This window comes from Mustela erminea, chromosome 3 (genome assembly GCF_009829155.1).
Source record: "Mustela erminea isolate mMusErm1 chromosome 3, mMusErm1.Pri, whole genome shotgun sequence".
NCBI lineage: Eukaryota > Metazoa > Chordata > Mammalia > Carnivora > Mustelidae > Mustela > Mustela erminea.
This window is the reverse complement of record NC_045616.1, coordinates 63249982-63265449: the sequence shown is the minus strand read 5'-3', so window position 1 is coordinate 63265449 and position 15468 is coordinate 63249982. Positions and strand designations below refer to the sequence as shown.

General features: G+C 39.2%; 1 long non-coding RNA gene across 1 annotated transcript in view; it reads left to right on the top strand.

The window, feature by feature from the left end:
• Positions 1–12968, top strand: part of LOC116586226 — a 92407-nt gene extending 79439 nt beyond the window's left edge. Inside the window, exon 4 of the long non-coding RNA XR_004283941.1 lies at positions 12839–12968. This is a non-coding gene — a long non-coding RNA (uncharacterized LOC116586226). The remainder of the gene's footprint in view (positions 1–12838) is intronic.
• Positions 12969–15468: the final 2500 nt, after the last annotated feature.

The following is a 15468-nucleotide window of genomic DNA, read 5'->3' as shown; positions in this document are numbered from 1 at the left end:
AGCTGGGGGCACGGGGGGAGGCAAGAGGAAGAAGCAGACTCTCCGCTGAGCAAGGAGCCTGACACAGGGCTGGATCCTAGGACCCTGGAATTATGACCTGAGCTGAAGGCAGACACTTAACCGAATGAGCCACCCATGCATCCATCCCTAAAAAGGAAAGACTTAAAATGAGTAGATCATTGTTTGAAGATGTAGATTATTACTAACGTCCTTCTGTATAAGGTGGTTACCATTACTGTAGTCATACCATCTGTTTGTGGTAGTGAATCCTTAAAAAAATAGGTTAGATGTGTGGGTCATCTTTTTGTTGTTGTTGTGGTTAGATTTTATTTATTTATTTGTCAGAGAGAGCACATAAGCAGGGGAAGCTGCAAGCAGTGGGAGAAGCAGATTCCCCAGTAAGCAGGGAGCCCGATGCAGGACTCAATCCCAGGACCCTGGGATCATGACCTGAACCAAAGGCTCAACCAACTGAGCAACCCAGACATCCTGTGAATTATCATATCATAAGCTTTGTAAGTTCCATCCATGTTGTAAATGGCAAGATTTCGTCCCTTTTTTGACTGAGTATGCATGCATATATCCATTATATGTATCACATCTTTATTCATCTAGGGATAGACGCTTGGGTTGCATCCATATCTTTGCTATTGTAAATAATGCTGCAGTAAACATAGGAATGTGTGTATCTTTTTGAACTAGTGCTTTTGTTTTCTTTGGGTAAATACCCAGTAGTGGAATTACTGGATAATATGGTATTTATATTTTTAATTTTTTGAAGAATGTCCATTCTGTTTTCCACAGTGGCTACACCAATTTACATTCCCACCAACAGTGCACAAGGGTTCCTTTTCCTCCACTTCCTTGTCAGCATTTGCTATTTCTTATTATTTTGATTCAAGCCATTCTGACAGGTGTGAGGTGATATTTCTTTCTTTCTTTTTTTTAAAAAATATTTTATTTATTTATTTGACAGAGAAAGACAGCGAGAGAGGGAACACAATCAGGGGGAGTGGGTGAGGAAGAAACAGGTTTCCTGCTGAGCAGAGAGCCTGATGTGGGGCTCTATCCCAGGACTCTGGAATCATGACCTGAGCCAAAGGTAGATGCTTAATGACAGAGCCATCCAGGTGCCCCGTAAGGTGATATTTCATTGCAGTTATGTTTACATTTCCCTGATGCTAAGTGACGTTGAGCATGTTTTCCTGTGTCTGTTGGCCATCTGTATGTATTCTTTGAAGAAGTGTCTATTCAGGTCCTCTGACCCCCCTTTTTTTTTTTTTTTTTTTAAATTCTCTGACCCTTTTAAAATTGGATTAGTTGTCTTTTTGGGTGTTGAGTTGTAGGAGTTTTTTATATGTTTTGGATATTAATCCCTTATCAGATATATCATTTGTATATATCTTCTCCTATTCAGTAGGTTGCCATTATGTTTTGTTGATGATTTCCTTTGCTGTACAAAAGGTTTTTATTTTGGTGTTGTTCCAATAGTTTATTTCTGCTTTTGCATTTCTTGCCTGAGGAGACATATCTAGGAAAATGTTGCTAAGACCAAAGTCAAAGAAATTATTGCCTATGTTTTCTTCTAGGAGTTTTATTGTTTCAGGTCTCACATTTAGCTCCTTAATACATTTTGAGCTTATTTTTATGTATGGTATAGGGAGGTGGTCCAGTTTCATTATTTTTTTTTAAAGATTTTATTTATTTATTTGAGAGAAAGACAGTGAGAGAGAGCATGAGCGAGGAGAAGGTCAGAGGGAGAAGCAGACGCCCCATGGAGCTGGGAGCCCGATGCGGGACTCCATCCCGGGACTCCGGGATCATGACCCGAGCCGAAGGCAGTTGTCCAACCAACTGAGCCACCCAGGTGTCCCCAGTTTCATTATTTTACATGTAACTGTCCAGTTTTCTCAGGACCATTTATTGAAGAGACTATCTTTTCCCTATTTTATGTTCTTGCTTCCTTTGTCATAGATTAATTGACGTATAAATGTGGGTTTATTTCTTGGATTTCTGTCCTGTTCTGATGATAAATATGCCTCTCTTTGTGCCAGTACCATACTGTTTGATTACTCTAGCTTTGGGGAACTCCGATTTTTCCTGATTCCCAGGCCCATTCTCATTTTATCTTTATTTTTTTATTTTTAAAAATTATATACCTATGTAATAGACAAAAGTAAAAATTCAGTTTAAAAAGACTATGGTAACTTCCAAATATATAATTGAAAATGAAAAAACCCACTACTCTATGAAAATTAATAGAGACATTTACATGAATGCTGAAATATAACAGCTTCATGGTTATGTGTCGTGTGTGTTTCATAGGATAGGTTTCCCGAGGGCTGGGAGATGACCCTCCATGGTTCTCTCATATTTCTGCCAATCTTCTATCAGTTTTTGTCATGAACTATCTATTCGAGGATGTGTATATGGCAAACAGGCTTACAAATATAGTATCTGCTTCCAGGACAGATGGCAGATTTATTTTCTGACCAGGATAATAAATACAGTGTCTCCCTCTGGGGTAAAGTAGGCAGGTTTGGTAGTGGTCCCATTTAAAAGATTGGGGTTTCCTGTGGAATGGAAATGGGTGAAAGGTGATGGGGGTAAAGAGCACAATTCATGGTGAGCACTGTGTTATAGAGTTGTTGAATCACTATATTGTACACCTGAAACTAATATAACATGATATGTTCACAACACTGGAATTAAAATTTAAAACTTGGGGTGCCTGAGTGGCTCAATAGGTTAAGCATCTGCCTTCGGCTCAAGTCATGATTCCAGAGTCCTAGGATGGAGTCCCACATCAGGTTCCCTGCTTAGCAGGGAGCCTGCTTCTTCCTCTGCCTGCTCTGCCTGCTGCTTCCCCTGCTTGTGCTCTCTCTCTGATAAATAAATAAAATCTTTAAAAATAAGTTAACAAAGTAGGGGCACCTGGGTGGTTCAGTGGGTTAAAGCCTCTGCCTTTGGCTCAGGTCATGATCCCAGGGTCCTGGGATCGAGCCTGACATCAGGCTCTCTGCTCTGCGGGGACCCTGCTTTCTCCTCTTCTCTCTGTCTGCTTCTCAGCCTACTTGCGATCTCTGTCAAATAAATAAATAAAATCTTTTTAAAAATAAGTAAAAAATAAAAGTAAATTAACAAAATAAAATAAAATTTAACTTAATAATAAAAAAAGATGGGGATTTCTTAAGCTTAGGGCTGCTTAGTTGTGACTTAAACCTACTGTGTGTTCTATACCTCCTGGTGAGATCTGTGGAGCAAGGAAAATGAATTTGAATGTGAAGTTCATGCTAGCTACTGTGCCAAAAGTAACATTTTTAGTTGTTGACCCAGGGATTTTTGTGTCTTTTTCCAGCTTCTCTGAACCTGTGGCAGGTTAACATGCTAACTTGCAAGTAAGAGAAAAATCTCAGACCCTTCACAGTTTCTGACACTGAGAAGTAGGCTCTGAGTAGGAGATTTACATGCACACAGCCAGTGGGGAAGGCTCTTGAGATGACCACCAGTGTGAGGAGGAGGAAAGTGGGCTGGGCTGAGGGAGAAGTTGAGCTGTTGAACTGCCACAGAAGCCCCAGTCCAGTCACCGGCAGTTTCAAAGCCAGAATGGCCTTTGACAGTTGTTCCCAATTGCAGTGAGGGGCCTGGGACGTTATGCTATTTGCTTGGGCCAGGCTTTGGATTTGAGCTGCTCCCAGGAAGGAGGCTTGACCCGGGGTGAATCAGCCCATTGAGCTGTGGGCAAGTCCAGGAGAATGATTCTGCTGAGAGCTCTCAGCTGCCCTTAGTCCTGGGAGCTAATGGGATGGGTGTAGGCAGGACAGTTTGGAGTTTCCTTTAATTCATCCCTCTTCTTCTTGTAAAGATAGCTTCCAAACATCAGATTCTGCCTCTGTTTCCTCCAGAATGTCTCTTACGGGCTTTTTTCCCCCACTTCCCTTCCCCATCTCCACCTCCACACAGATAGTCCTAAGTGAGTGACACGTTGCCATCCAGGCTGAGCCACCAGAGGAGGCTAGAGACCTCTTCAGGTTTTTTTTTTTTTCCCCCCTGACCCTCCCTGATGCAACTTCTTTCATGTCCATTTGAATAGAAAGATTCTTCTAGAACTTGAGTTTCGTGGAGCTAATTTTTTTAATTTTCAGCCTTCCATCCAAGACTCCTAAAGTTTCTCTTTTGCTTGGTGAATCATGAAGCTATTATGACTTTAAACAGGTATTTGCAAATACTATCTGTTCTAGGGATCATGCTAGACACATTGGATATAATAAATGGAAATACCCTTCTGTTTTTTGGGGGGAATAGTTTATTCAACTCAGAGCTCAATTCAGTCAGCACACATTGACAGGCTTCCTACTTTTTGCACAGTTTCCTGAGACTTTGGGACAGTATAAGTTAGAGTGCTTTTAGGTGCAAAAAAATCAGACACTTGACTCAAAGTAAATTTAAAAATGTAAATACCTACAAGGCTGACCAGGACTTTTGAGGTTTAGCACTGGACGTCCTGCATTCAGGAAATCCTTCAGGCCTGGACAAACTGAGATGGCTAGGCAACCTAGACCTACCAGGCCTGGTGCTTTTTTCTCAGTGGTGGGAGTTGTGAGATGTGATAATTTGACCTTCATTTTAGGTGGGATGCCTTGGCATGTCCCACAGCATGGGACCCCTCAAATCTCCACAGATGGAGACAGGATCCTATATCTTCTTTGAGTTGCCTCCAGTGCCTCCAATATACTTGTCTTGCTCCTCCAGTCAAATTGATGTGATATCATTAATACAGTAGACTAATGTGATACTCAGAACATTGTATGGTGGGACATAGGATAGTCTTACAGCTCTCCCCCAAAATCCTTAAAGAAAAAACTCTCTTCTTTAATCTCCAGATTCTGATCTTTTTATACACAGAATGTGAGAGAAGAGCTTAGATGTGATCTCAGTTTTTAGACATCTACTTTGAAATATCAGTGTGAGTCTAACTTCACAATATGGTGTCTATTGTCTTTATGCTGCAGCCAAAACAGATAGCAAGATCCTTATTTTCATTATACATAAAAACCAATTCCCTACTTAAGAGCATTCCTTTTTTTTTTTTTTTAAGTAGGAATAAACTTTTATTCTATCATCATTGAAAAGAAGATCTCGTAAGTTGTGTTTGGCTATAGCAAACTTAAAAAGTAAAATTTCTGTTTATCTCAGTCCCTTGCATAAATTTTAAACTTGCTGCAGGAGGCTTCACTACCACTCAGAAGAACTAGAGGGGCGCTTTGGAACACTGCAGGCAGGGGATGGGCATGCTTTGGTCACAAACTTGGGATTCCAATAAAAAGATAATGCTCTAGGCATGGCTTACCTGAGGCTGAGCTCAAAAACTGCTTTGTTCCTTTTTAAAAATAAAATTTAATTCAATTTTTTGTACTTGAAATATTCAAGCTCCCTACCATAACTTTCAAGGCACTGTATCCCCCCACCCCCCCACCCCCACCTATCCAACCTCATTTCATATCACATCCCTCATCATGAACTGCATTTGGCTAACTAGGCATTTCATTTCCTCAAGTAAGCACTTTTCCTTCTCACCTCTGGGTCTTTGCATCTGCTGCTTCCTCAGGGGTGGAAGGTTCTTCCTTCAACTACCACATGGCTGCCTCATTGTCATCCTTCAGATCTCAGCTTGATAGTTTAAATGTCACTTCTTCAGGGAGTTCTTTGTTGACTTCACCAAGGGTGAGTAAAGCCCCACCTATCGCATCCCTCTCTATTATAGCAACCATCATGTGTGCTTCATAGGACCTGCCATAGCTTTTAATTGTTTCTCATCTGACCTACTCTACTGTAGACTCCATGGGAATGGAGACCTTTTCTGGGTTTTGCCCTGTGTTACACCTAGAATTTTGTATCTTACCCTGTTTATTATTTTGCTAGGGCTTCCATAACAAACTACTAAAGTACACAAAGTACTTTCATAAGAAAAACTGGGTAACTGGGTAGCTTAAAGACCATAAATCTATTTTATCACAACTCTGGGGTCTGGAAGTCTGAGGCCAATGTGTTGGTGGGATTGATTTCTTCTGAGGCTCTCTCTTTGGCTTGTGGATGGCTCTCTTCTCCCTGTGTCTTCCTGTAGTCTTCTTTTTGTGTGTATCTCAGTCCTCATCTCCTCTTCTTATAAAGACACCAGCCATATTGGATCAAGGCCCACCTTAATGGCCTTATTTTAACTTAGTTACCTGTTTAAATACTGTATTTCCAAATATAGTCACATCCTGAAGTACTAGAGTTTGGGACTTCAACATATGACTTTTAGGGGGCACAATTTGCCTATAAAACAGTGGCACACAATGGACACTGCACAAGTATACACTAAATAAATAAGTGACTACACAATCATCAAGTAGAAAGATTGTAAAACAGGAAGCTTGAATCTTTTCTGAGTGTTCAGCTGTAGAGACAGTGGATTAAGTGTTTGGATTGCCAGTGGCATTTGTTTTTCTATAAGCTCCAGAGGTGCTTCTCATACAGAGTCTTGAAGATCATGGATCCATTCCAATCCCTCTCATTTTGAAGAGAAAAACAGCTAGAAAATTTAGGGAGTTGTCCAAGATTATACAATCAAGGAGTTGCTGATTTAGTGTGTAAACTGAAATGTACCTTTCTGCTGCATTATATTTAAAGAGAGTCACATTTTCCTGGCTAATGCTAAACTTATCTGCAAATTAGACTTTGAGTTGTGTATAAAAATGAAGTCAGCACTCAAGGAGTATGCCACTGATCCTTCATTTGCCTAGGTCAGTGTTTTGCAAAGTAGGTACATTTGTTCATTGGAGGAGCAAGTGTTAGCAAACCTCCCCACATTGTACCAAATCTGTATTTAGTCATTATGTAATCTGCAATAGTCTATAGAATAGTGTGGCAATCACCTTCATTTTCCTCCTGGGATAGGCAGAGTGGAAAAGAGGGCTAGCTAGCCTTTGCTTTTGAAGGTATGTGACAATAGCTGAAAAGCTTTCAAAGCTGACGCTCACTTGCATATAATCTCAAATGCCCACGATTCTTATTTCTATAAATCTCCATCCCTCTGGTAGAAGAAAGGAAAAGGGCAGCAAAAGGGGAGGGCAGATAAATACCACCAGGTCATTTCCCTGCATGGGAGAGCCTCTGTGTACTGTCCTCTAAACTGGGGGTCTGCAGAGTTTTTACCTCCTCGTTTAGTCTCCCAGTGTGAGCCCCTGTGATGTCTCATATGGGGAGTGTAGGAATTGCCCTGTCATTGATGTGAGCAACATCCTCTGTATCAGTGTCAGTAGAGGTGAATGAGGATGATCCACTCAGTGACTTATTCCTATCTTGCTAAGAAAGCCTTCCCCTGACATTTTGTTCTTGGCTGGCCATGTGTAAATATTCGAGTCAAGACATTACTTAAATATTCTTTCCTCCTCTGAGCAACATTGCTGTGTTGATGATGAGGGGAGGCTGGTGGGAGATATCTCACCCTATTTGTTTTGTTTTTTTTTCTTGTTCTAAACCACATTCTATGGTGACCTAAATGTTTTGATTAGTTCTGATTCTGAGGTACTTGTACCAGCCCTAAATTACAGAGTCCTAATTGTTTTCTGATACAGATCAGCAATTAGTATTGATTGTGATTAAAGCTAGGGAGTTTGGGATTTTGTTTATTGATCAGATCTGAACACTCAGTGCACCTGTGCTGTAGTGGAGAAGCACAGAGATGTTTAGATCTCCTATCCTTGCCCACCTGCCATTACCTATCATCTCAGATTTCAAAGGGAATCTGTGGAGTAGAACATTCTGCAAGCAGACACCCATACTTTAGCACTAGTGCTAGGAGATAAGCAAAATTGATAAAATGTTCACTTGTGTTTCTGGGCTTATTTCAGGAAAAGGTTTAATTTATCATCATTGGTCCATCCAAAAAACACTGAAGCATAATCACTAATCTATAAGTAACTTTTAAGTTAAAAAAATAGATTGAGTCTGTAGTTTTAAAATTATCTATTTATCATCATTTAAAAATATCTTTATTTACTGTAATATAATTTTGATCTCATTTTTTGCAACATTTCTGGTGAATAAGCCATCTGTTGGAAATTTGAGTTATAACAGATGGCATGAAATAGAAATGTTACCTCTGCAATTTAAAATCCATTTTCTTTCATTCCAGTTTATTTTTGAGGTATCTGCCTTGCAATCTCAGACTATGTAAATGTGTTTGTGACTTGGGAAAGAAATGTGCCACTGACTGGCATAACTGAATTGTAGAATAAATTTCCTTTCTCCTTTTTCATCTTTATTAGGACTATGTCTAGACTGTGGGCTAGCACCACCCATTTGGTGTTGCAGAGATCTATCTAATACCAGGAGGGACCATTAATAAGTCACCCTAGTCCATTAAAAACATATTAGGGCCAGATAAACCCTGACCTCCATAACAAAATGTGATCACCTGTTTCTTACTGCTTTACTTGCTCTCCAGACTCCTAAACTTTGGCCTGCATTCCCAAGTGAGAGCTTTTACTTTCATCTTGTAACATTTGGCTTCTTTGATTCCTCAGACTTGATTTTGGCCTTGAGCTAGAATTCCTGCATCACTTACTTCAAGGGCTAAAGGAATCCATTTCCTCTTCATGTGTCCCTGGTTTGGTCCTTGCTATGTTTTATGTCATGTCAGTCACTACCCTATTAATTGATCTGTTTGATGGGACAATTTATAAAAGAGGCTACTTAGATGGAATTGTGGTGAGCTGCCTTGGGTAACTGACATCTTACAGGGGTGAGTTCTGTAGACACTAATTATTTTCAATCTACCCTGCAATATAGTCCGTCTTCCTTTTATTCCATAAAAAATATATTTGTATTATTCTTCAATGTGCTGATTTCTACGTGGCAGATCACATCTACTTTTATCCTGGGGCATATGATGGGCTCCTTATTTGATTTAGGTAGAATTAGATATATAATTATTTTCTTCTCTTCTGAAACAAGTTGGGGGGGAAAAAAACCTTGTACTTTCTTGATGTTGCTGGCAAGATAATTGCCCTCAGGGAGAGAATTATGTTTGGAGACATACCCAGATAAGTATGGGGGGTAGAAGGTGAGGCAGCAAAGGCCTAAGTGTCAGTTGGTGACAGAACTTGAGGAAAGACGGCAGGCCTACATGAATGAGGAGAGGACTGTATTTGTCATTTTCATGAGAGAAGAGGTGAAGAAGAGGAGAAGGATGAAAGGATAGGTACCTGGTTTCTGAGAGGGGGAAGGAACAAAAGATGAACCCTTTAAGGTAAGGTAAGGTGAGCACAAAAATTTTGGAGAGGTGGAATGATTAATACAGGTTTTGGGATGAGTTTCTTATCCCATCTGCAATCTGAATTCCAGATTAAAAAAAATAAATCTAAGAATGTTTTGGGTAAAAATGCATGGGTTTTTAAGCAGATGAACTTATTGCATGTTTAAGTTGATTATGTTGAGGTGTCTGATGAGGGAAAGGCTCTTGAGATGGGGAGAAAACACACCAGGGGTTCTCAGATCCAATCTCCTGGGAGGACTATTGGAGTCCTGAAGGCCAGAGAGCTGTATGAGATGAGGCGATTTTACTCAGAAGCTGAAGATTCCAACTGATATTTATATTATACTCGTATGTGACCTGGATATTGGATAAGAGGCTCAAGGTTCTAAGTAATATCCTTTGGACCAAAAAGTCAGGAACCCATTGATCTATGGAAACTTTAATCAAGGATTCATTTCTTCCTAAAGGGGGAAAATTGGGCTCACTGTTTTTGTTTCTCCTGATCCTGTATTCTGTTCATTATGGAACATGTGCTATTCCAGTGATGGGTGGGGGGAGAGGGCACAGTGAGAATGGATCTTGGAATGCACCGGAGAAGAATATGGAGGTTTAACAGAATCAGTCTGCTCTTCAAACTCTAGATTTGGAATTGAAATACTGAGTTTTCTGTTTACATGACACAGATGTGCTATCAGGAGGTCTGTAAAATTTTCTAGATCCTGTGGGTTTGACCAGCTTCTAATAGTGAGATTTAATTCAACAAATGTACTTCACACCTGCCATGTGGAAAGCACAGTGGAAAGACTCTGGAAGTAAATAAGATTGAAGAAAAGAGATATTCTTGCTGGAGAGAGCAGAGATGTCAGCAAGAAGAACAAGGGTTTTGGATCTGTGAATGGCAACTAATCTAGTTGAGTGTGTGTTAAGGGAAATTGTGGGAGATAAGCCAGCAAGGGAGGCAGAATTATCAACCTTAGCTTTAGAATTCTGTTTGGAGATGGAAGTTTTTGTTTACAATTCGTTTTTCTACTTGGTATTCTCTTCAAAAAAAAAGGGGGGGGGAGAGAGAAAAGCTGTGAATTAACACAGTGTTATGGAGTAAAATCTTCTGGGGAGAATTGTTGAGGTTTACATGCACACATGTATTTTTTAAATTTATTTTTAATTTTTTAAAAGATTTTATTTATTTATTTATTTATTTGAGAGAGAGCACCAGCAGGGGAAGGATCAGAGGGAGAGGGACAAGCAGACTCCCCACTGAGTGAAGAGATCCATGAGATGTGGGCTTGATCACAGAACCCTGAGATCATCACCTGAGCAGAAATCAAGAGTTGGATGCTTAACTAATTGAGCCTTTCAGGCACCCCTGTATTTTTTTAAATTTAAAATAATTTTTAAATGGAGTGTAGTGGACATATAATATTTTATTAGTTTCAAGTGTACCACATAGTAATTTGACAATTACTCACCACAATAAATGTAGTAACCATACAAAATTATTATGGTATTATTGACTATATTACTTGTGTTTTACCTTTCATCTACATGACTTATTTATTTGATAACTGGAAGTTTGTACCTCTTAATCCCCTTCACCTATTTCATTCATTCCCCCCACCCTCCTATCTGGTTCACCCACCAATTTGTACTCTGTATTTATGAATATGTTTATTTTTGTTGTTATCGTTTGTTTGTATGTTCATTTGTTTTGTTTTTTAGATTTCGCATGTAAGTTTTCATCTGTCTTTCTCTGTATGACTTCTTTCACTTAGCATAATACCCCCTAGGTCCATTCATATTGTTGGAAATGGCAATATATCTTTCTTTTCTATGGCTGAGTAATATTCCATTGTTTATATATGCTACATCTTTATCCATTCATCTATGGATAGACTCTTAGCTTGCTTCCATAACTTGGCTATCGTGAATAATGATGCTGTATACTTAGGGGAACATATATCTTTTTTAACTTTTGAATCAGGTAGATATGTAGTCACATTACTGGATCAGTTTTTTAGTTTTTAGTTTTTTGTTTAGTTTTTAGTTTTTAGTTTTTTGAACCTTCATACTATTTTCCACAGTGGCTGTGCCAATTTACATTCCCAGCAACAGTGCAAGATGATTCCCTTTTCTCTGTTTCCTTGCCAACACTAGCTGTTTCTTGTCTTTTTGATTCAAACCATTCTGATAGGTGTGAGGTGATACTTCATTGTGGTTTTGATTTGCATTTCCCTGATGATGAGTCATATTGAGCATCTTTTCCTTGTCTGTTGGTCATCTGTATGTCTTCTTTGGAAAAATGAAAAATGTCTATTCAGGTCCTCTGCCCCTTTTTTAATGGGATTTTTTTTTTTCTGTTAAGCTGTATGAGTTCTTTATATATTTTGTATATTAATCTCATATTGGATGTATCATTTGCAAATAGCTTCTCCCATTCAGAAGGTTGCCTTTTTGTTTTACTTTTGTTTTATTTTTTATTTTATTTTTTAAAGATTTTATTTATTTATTTGACAGAGAGAAAGAGGTCACAAGTAGGCAGAGAGGCAGGCAGAGAGAGAGAAGGGGAAGCAGGCTCCCTGCCGAACAGAGAACCTGATGTGGGCCTTGATTCCAGGACTCTGAGAGCATGACCTGAGCCGAAAGCAGAGGCTTAATCTACTGAGCCACCCAGGCACCCGCCTTTTTGTTTTATTGATGGTTTCCTTTACTGTGCAAGTTAGCAGTTTTATGGTTTAGGTCTTACATTTAGGTCTTCAACCCATTTTGAGTTTATTTTTGTGTATGATGTAAGAAGGTAGCCCAGTTTCATTCTTTTGTATGTAACTGTCCAGTTTTCCCAGCATCATTCATTGAAGAGAAGATTTTTTCCCCATTGTATATTCTTGCCTTCTTTGTCATAGATTAATTGACCATTTAAACATGGGTTTATTTCTGGACTCTCTTTTATTTTCCATTGATCTATATATTTATTTTTATGTCAGTATCATACTGTTTTGATTACACATATGTATGTTTAAAGCATGAATTATGTATTACAGTGCAAGACCGAATCTGTGTTTTAAGGATGGATTTTTGGTAGTTTTGGTTAGTTTGATATGTTTTCAGAAGGTTAGAGAGAAATGGGTTTCCCTCCACCCCAATTCAGATGATTAAGTTCCTGCCTATAAAATACTTCTTTTGTCTAGGGTATTTTGTTTGCTCAAAACAGGTCTTCAGAAGGCAAGGAGGCCACTAGTTCACTGTTGGGGGTCCCTTGAGATAATTCTGATCTGGATTACTTGGAATCAGGGATCTCAGAGGCCACAGTCCTGAAAAAGAGAGACTGTGGTTAGGCTTAATGAAATACCCCAGCAACTCTGGGTGTCTTGTGACTTCTCACTGTTTGGGTCCTAATGGATTAGAACTGCCCTTTATCCAGAATGTCAAAAACAGTGTTGTCCTCTATTCATGTGAGGAATAACATGAAACTTCAAACCCCAAAAAGTGGTCCATCTGTCTGCACAATTTAATGACTTGTCTTTTTGTCTTCCTCCTAAGGTTGAGCCATCAATTCTGGGACTTGGATCCTGGAAGAACATGTTTTCCATCTATCATCCTCCCCTTAGGCAGACATAGTTACAGATAGGGCTAATGTCTATGATGTAAGAACCAATTTTAATAAATCTGTCTCTTAAAGTACTATTAACAGTCTGGCTATGATGAATAACTCTTTGTTACCTAAAGACAGTAGATCTTAGTGAGAATTACCATTCTTATAAATTCTTGAGTTGATTAGATCCTGATTGTAAATACAACATGGAGTTCACTTTTGAAAATGAAATTTTAGTAGGAATGATTGTAGATAATCCCAACACTTCAAGTGATTATCAATAATCGGAGGTAAGTATGACCCTGCTTCAAAACGTATTCATGGAGTGCTGCTTTTAGCTTCAGTTTAGGCTTCAGTCCTTCCATATGATATTATAAACATGAAGGAACATGAATTCTTTTATATTAAAGGAATCTTGAATGTTGCAGAATTATCTAATGTTGTTGAATATTTTTAACCCAAATTTTGGCCATAGAACAAAACAAAGTTGTCTTCCTTTTTTCCTCTGCTTCCACTCAGGAGCTACTGGTAGTAATCATATGAGAACAAAGGCTCTTGATATATAAAAACCCTCAAATGTCTTTTGGCTGCTCCTCCTCTGCTGAAGTCCTTGTCCTTATCCTCTGGGGCAAATCATGTAGTAATCAGCCTGATTAATACATGCATTAAGAAATGAGTCTCTATGTTGCCAAATAAACTGGAAAAAGAAATAAGAGCTCCTTTGGCTGGCTAGGGCGATATATTGCTTTGGATAGAATTTTAAATGAAAATCCAGATGGCTTTTGAAACAACATACAGAGCATTTAGATCCTTGATCTGAGGCTACTGATAAAATTTTAGGCAGAAAATGCAGAGTATGGAAGAGTATGGAAAAGAGGGATAGTCTCTGTCTTCAGACAGTCTTCAGATAGCCAATTCAACTTGTCTCCAGTGTCCCAGCTAACATTCTAAGGTGGCTATCTACCTTGCTCAGTAGATAGAGTTTTCCAGAGCATCCTAGAAAAGATAATTGTATGCCTACCTCCTTTATTTTTTCTTTTCTTGAAAGTGCCTTGACAACTGTAAAGCTCTCTAATATAAGATACTGTTTTGTCATCTATAACAGGTTGAATAAGGTCCCACAAATTCATATCCATCTGGGGCCTCAGCATGTGATCTTACTTGGAATTAGAGTCTAACACAGATGTAATTAGTTAAGGTGAGGTCATAATAGATTGGGGGGGGGTCCTAGATCCCGTGACTGATGTTCTTAAAAGAGGAGAGGACACTCATGTACCTGGACACACAAGGAAGAAAGCCATATGAGGCAGAGGTTGGAGTGTTGCAGCCTCAGCCCAAGAAATGCCAAGGATTGGTGTCCACCAGCAATACCTAGGAAAGAAGCAGGGAACAGATTCTCCTTGAAGCCTTCAAAAGGAACCAATCCTGAGGACACCTTGATTTCAAACTTCTGACCTGTAGAATTGTGAGAGAATAAATTTCCATCATTTTAAGCCACACAATTTGTGGTAACTTGTTAAGGCAGCCCTAGGAAGTTAACATACTTTCCTCAACCACTTGTAGAATGATACCACTTTGTGTCCTAGAAAACATAGGAAGAATACAAAAGTTGTACTAGATGTCCCCATGGATGTGCAAAGGGTTTCTGTGTCTGATCTGGCTAATCGTATGTCTTTTTGACCAGCTCACCTTCTTTGGTTAGAATCGGCACACTGGAAGAGATACAGGGGTCATACTTGGCTTCAGAGGAAATAGTCACATATGGACATAGATGTCAGGAATCTGCTTTAGTTGCAGGTAACCTAAAAATCAAATCCAAATGAGATTTAAAAGATGTCATTATGTCTCTCTCCATCTCTCAACTTTCTCTTTTTCTGTTGGCTTTATTCTCTCCTGCAGATGGCTTCTCTGTGGAAGCTTCTTTCCAGAGAGCCCCAGGGAACATGGATGCAAGCAAATCCAGTTTATTACATCCTCACAGACACGTTTTATAGCGTTGGTGGTTCTTAACTGGGGTTAATGCTAATGATTTTTTTTTACAATGTTTGGAGATATTTTTGCTTTTAATAATTAGGACTTATTACTGGGAATGCTAATATACATCCTAGAATGCATAGGATAGTTATCTACACCCAAAAGTTAACAGGGCTGATATTGAAAAATCCTGTCTTAGAGCATCTTTCCTAAAAGTGCTGGTGGAGATGTTTCTAGGTGATTCTAACTGGCCCAGTTTTGGCCACATGTCCACCTTGAACCAAACAGAATAGCCATAATAACAAGCCCTGGCCATACCATTGACAAGATGCAAAGGCACATGGCCAACCCCGTTTATACTACATAGAAAATGGGTGGTCCTCAAAGGAAGGAATGCTTGGGGGAAAATATATGCACATGACAAATTTGGTTTAAGCAGACAAGTGGAGGAGCTCTGACTCTTTGGACTGTTAAATGGTACTTAAAAGGAAGAAGATGGTCTTGATCATAACACATCTCTAAAACAACACATCAGGGCTTTATTCCTTCAACAAATGCTTACAGAAGGTCCAGTCTCTCTATAGGCTCTGTGCCAGGTGCAGAG